Here is a 5,265-nt window from a genome sequence, read left to right on the forward strand (position 1 = left end):
TTATAATAATTATTATCCTAAATTATTTACTTCCTTTTATTTATTTATTTCACTTAAATTTATTTTATTATAAACTCATAAAGTTTTTTTACCAAAAAACCCAAAACTTCTAGCCCTAAAACCATGATGTTATAAAAATAACATTAAATCTTTCCACAGTTCAAAAGTTTAGTATTGATAAGTATTCGAGGGCAAACAATTTTACCAAGAGACAATTAGGTAAAATGTAAGACTATTCCATATATATATATATATATATATATATATATATATATATATATATATATACACACACACACATAATTTTCTAAATGGTAAACTACAACAATCGTCTTCATGCACATGTCAGAAAGCGTGGTTAGTCTTTATTTTCAAAAATTAACTCGGACCGTCCCTCGTCTGTTTAAAAGTTGCACACTCCGTCCCTAATGCGTGTTTTGTTGCGAATTTAGTCCATACTAGATATGAAATGACCATAATGCCCTTTATTTATTTATTTTCCATTTATTTTTTATTTATTTAGTATTATTAATTATAAATCATATTTAAAAAAATGGTCCTTCCCCTTATTTATTTGTTCTCTCATTAAACCCCACCCTCGCACTCTAGTATTCCGACGACACATCAAACCCTCAACCTCCAATATTTCAACGACATTTAGATCAACAATTTCCAACATATATGGAGGTAGTTTCTAGCGTTCAGCTCGATGGAAAGGTGGAAGGTTCTGGTGTCTAGATCATATTTTCCCACCTCTACACTCCATATGATGAACACCCTTCCAACAACACCACGAACTGATGGGTTTTTATTCGAAAATTCGGTTTCACAAACGGTAAAAACGGCAATGGAAGCTTTAAAATTGTTGAATAAAACTAAAACTATTTTACCCACCAATGATCATTTTGCAAGAGTTACAAAGATTAAAACAACCATAGAAGATAAAGCATAACAACCTTTGAAGACTTTGATCCTCATGAGATGTTGGAATTTGATGAAAATGACATTAAGTTCTAAATTAAGAGCTCTCTAGAAGTATTCACCAAGCAATAGTAGAACCATCAAAACATGCTAGTATGCACTTGTAATTAGTTGTTCATAAGCCTTAGAAATATATACCAAATATATGTTCTAAGGTGAAGCAACTAAGAGACTTTGTCTAATATCAAAATGCAAGAGAGGGCTTGAACTTCCGAAATATGGCAGCCCCATAGAGAGCAAAGTGCTCTCGATTTTAGGCTCCAAAGAAGAACAAAAGTGAGGCTTGCAAGAACTAGTTTCTAATGCCTTCATACCTTAGATTTTATGCAAGACAAAAGCTAATAAAGCACCTTACATAAAGCAAGTTAAAGCATGGGTCATGAGGACAAGCATGCATGTAGAATCTACTCTTAATAAAAACCTCCCTAAACAGCCACATGGCTCTCTTTTACACAACCACTTTGCCACGTGTAATCTTTCTAGACCCTCCACCAATTATTTTCCCGCTCGTAGTGTCCCTCAATGAAATCCTTATTCATGGAAAAAAATTGAAAACAATTTCCAAATTCTACCCGAGAAATCAGCTATCGAATATTTGCGACTTGATTAAGAAAACACCATGATTTGAGGAACGAAATTGACTCCTTAATCTCACCTCCATCCTTTTTAATGCTCTTCTTGGTCTCTTCATCATTTACGTCTCCTCCTATCATTTACGTCTCCTCCCAAATTGATTGCTTTTGTTATTGGAACCAGGGTTACCCCTAACGTTGATCCACAACTATTTCCCCAATTTTGAAAGGTAAATTCGAAAGGTTATTTGGGTTATGATTATTATTTTTATGGCTATCGTTCTCTTCTTCTTCGACCTCGCAGATGCTTATTTCAGCAGTGTATTCATTGATTAGAGGGCTTTCGATTGTAGGTTTGATTGGTTTATCAACATTCATGGCGACATCAATCTTACAAAAAGGGAAGTTTCGGTTCTCAAACTCTCGATTCGTATTTTCACTCTAATGTTTCGATTTGCACTCACTCCTACTTGTACATCTATATTTGTTATCTTTGTAGACCTGGTGATTTCATCTATTAGTTGGGTATTGAATACATACAATATGTTTTGTTGATCTACCAGAGCAGTTGATAATATCTTTATCAAGATCTATTTACCCTATCTAATAAAAGAGTAGTTCTGATTGTCCGTGTCGCCCTACTATGCCTTGGTATTTAATATTTGCCACTGGTCGCTCATTTAGAAATGCTATCCCTTTTATGAACAATTCTCTACGTGTTTTTCGAATTTGAAATTGACTTTGCAATCCCCTATAAATCAGCCGTGAGATTAGTCTATCATAAATTCAAACATAATAAAAAAGCGTATTTATCTCCCAATAAGTGTGTTGTATCCACAAAATTTTCTCCATATTTATCTCTCTCGCTTTCATGGTCTATGTTTCTCTTTTGTTTTTCATCTTCTCTTTTAGGGATTTCGCTGTAAAGTACAGGGTTTAATGTGATGCGTCTGAATTGCAAATGGAGGAACCATGATCGCAACTAGAAACGTTAGAAGTGACAAACGAAAACCTAGAGTCCTATGGTGATATGTTTGGTCGACTTTAGAGGAAGAAGCAAAGGAAATGCAAGATTTTGATACTATTTTCGATACGTCTATTGGAAATACCTTAAAAGTACCAAAGATTTGGGACTCCCTCAACAATGATTCAAGGATAACGAACTCGGGAAGGTAACATCCGACAGTTTTTTATCTAAAAATGTTAATATTATAGTTTATAGGATGTTTTGATATGATTACAATTCATATTAGCAGATGGCTGTGTTAACAAAGATTAAGAGTCGTCCATCATATAACTAAATCAATTTCCCTCAATTTTCTTTGTATTTGAATTTTCTATTTGCGTATTCCCCTGCCCTTAGCATGCCAGCCCAATTAGTTATCAAGATTAACTAATCAAGTATAAGAGTATTTGTGAGAAAATCAAGATGTTTGTACAAATCATGTTGTCTCTAAATGTATGGGCCTGAAAGTTTTCTGTTTCACTCATCAATGAGTTTTATTAATGTTTTTGTCAAATTTCTTTAAATTTGTGGACGATCGCAAACTCTATGCATCTTATAAGTGAAGTTAAAGTCCAAATGTGTATAACTCTATTATAGAATTTGGTTTCGAAGTTACAAATGCTTTTTTGCTTTTGTGGTTAAACACATCTTTTATAGTATATAAAATTGAAACTGGTTCTTCTATTTTTTTAAGAAAATGAATACAAGGTGTAGCATATGTTTTTTCATGGTAATTATATTGAAAGATCTAAAACCATTTGATGAAACTTTGGCTAAAATATGTTTACCTCACACTTTATAAGATTTAGGCATGGTTGTAGAAGCTATAATATAGCTGCCAAACTTCTTTTCTCTTTATGTAAAACGTGAAATTTCTAGCATTACTGTAATGGATACTTACAACTAAGTCATTTTTGCTTTTAGAAAACGGATTGAACTTGCTATGGTTGAATAACTATATGTTCATGTTGATTCCAAGGTAAATGATATAAGTTATGAAGTTGTACTGTGTTTTGTAGGTTTGGGCATAATTATGATGAGTTCTTATAGCTTTTAACGAGAAAGAGACCAACAAATTCATTTTTTTTATGAAAGAAGAGCTAAATGCAGATGGTTGGGTATGTAATTATTCTACTTAAGTTTATGGTTTTCCAAATGGGGATTACGATTATTAATTAAACAAACTACATGTTTGATTGATTATAAATATTTGGTTTAACTGCAAGAACTAGCAACATACTTTCTTTTACTTCGTTCTATAGCATCCTACTTTTATTTCTTTAAATTACAACATTTTTATTATAATTTTTTTATTAAAGCATTGTATATCGAGACGTTTATCCAGCTGTTAAATAAATTGTAATGAAATTCTAGATTTATTGCAAAAATGTAAATAAATAACTTGACCTTTTTTTTGTTGTCTACAAGTGTTCTCAAAGATAATAACTTAAGCCATTTGCTAAGTTGTTTTTCTACTCATTGTTCATTTTGCTCTTATTATTATTTCTACTGGTGTTTATTTAAATTCTTTTGCAACTTCAGGTTAATTTTCGTATTGTACTTTATTTAGATTTTGTTAGCCTTTCCATAATCATCCTATTTTCTTTTTCTTGTTTTGTTTTCATCCAAGTATTAGTTGATGATACTTTTCTTGTGATTTCATTTTTTTAACAGCTAGCAAATCAATAGATTGTAATGATGTGCATAGTGGAGTTCTGAAGCTAATGCTAAACCCATATTTATACATGGTGCATAAGTGAGCTAACTGTTGAAGTGCGTTCTAAAGGTTTTATTTTTGTATCTAATTCAACCCATTTTACTTAATTATTTAATAATATGTTATTTATGGTATATAAGAGCGCCAATTTTTGAATGGGTGTAGAGGAGAGGTAATCAAACTAGCAAAAAATAGTAAGGCAAATAATGTTATGTTAGTTTTGAACATTTTTTATATTATTATGGTTGTTTACATATCGTCATCGTTGTAGCTTGTAAGCACCATAAGTGTAGCCTAATTGAGTCTGTAATAAATGTATGTTGCTCCAATTTACATTAATAATTATATATTTTATATTTTAATTTATTTATCAGTTTATGAAAATGAAAATAAAAAACAATTAATTCACTACCAATGCATTGAATTTAAATTGTAACTAATAAGAATAATAAAATACTACATACAAAAAAACAAATTATTAAAAAAGAATATCATATGTATCCTAAAAAAATGTTTAACATGTTTATTTTAATCCAACATTAGAGTTACATCAAAATCTCATAACTCTATAAAATAATAATTTTTTGAAAATAAATAATTAATTATTATTATTTTTAACTATCAATATTTGTTTATATTTGTAACCGTGGTTCCCACGGGTTATAACCTAGTAAACTAATCAAAAGGCCATGCATACTTTGTCTCCTCCCATTTTCGGCCTCATGGTTAATGGACGGAACCAAAGGATGTTCCATTCTCTTATGACTAGTTTATACACGTGTGTGTATATATATATATATATATATATATATATATATATATATATATATATATATATATATATATATATAAAGGCTATCATTTATATAAAATGATTATGATATTCATATAACTAGTCATACATATAAATATCTCTTTTATATAAAACTACCTTTTATATAAATAAACTCTAACTAGTTTATTAAGATATAATTATATATAACTTATAA

General features: G+C 30.2%; 1 long non-coding RNA gene across 2 annotated transcripts; it reads left to right on the forward strand.

Annotated features, from left to right (window-relative positions):
- Positions 1–1,585: 1,585 nt before the first annotated feature.
- On the forward strand, positions 1,586–4,686 carry LOC145140911 (uncharacterized). Of its 2 annotated transcripts, none has more exons than XR_013722337.1 (4): positions 1,586–1,783; positions 1,858–2,725; positions 3,579–3,677; positions 4,234–4,686. It is a non-coding gene; the product is annotated as an uncharacterized LOC145140911 (long non-coding RNA). The 2 variants fall into 2 exon arrangements; XR_013722338.1 differs by having other exon boundaries at positions 1,907–2,725.
- Positions 4,687–5,265: the final 579 nt, after the last annotated feature.

The sequence above is a fragment of the Lactuca virosa genome, chromosome 9 (genome assembly GCF_052849685.1).
Source record: "Lactuca virosa cultivar CGN04683 chromosome 9, Lactuca_virosa_CGN04683_v6, whole genome shotgun sequence".
NCBI lineage: Eukaryota > Viridiplantae > Streptophyta > Magnoliopsida > Asterales > Asteraceae > Lactuca > Lactuca virosa.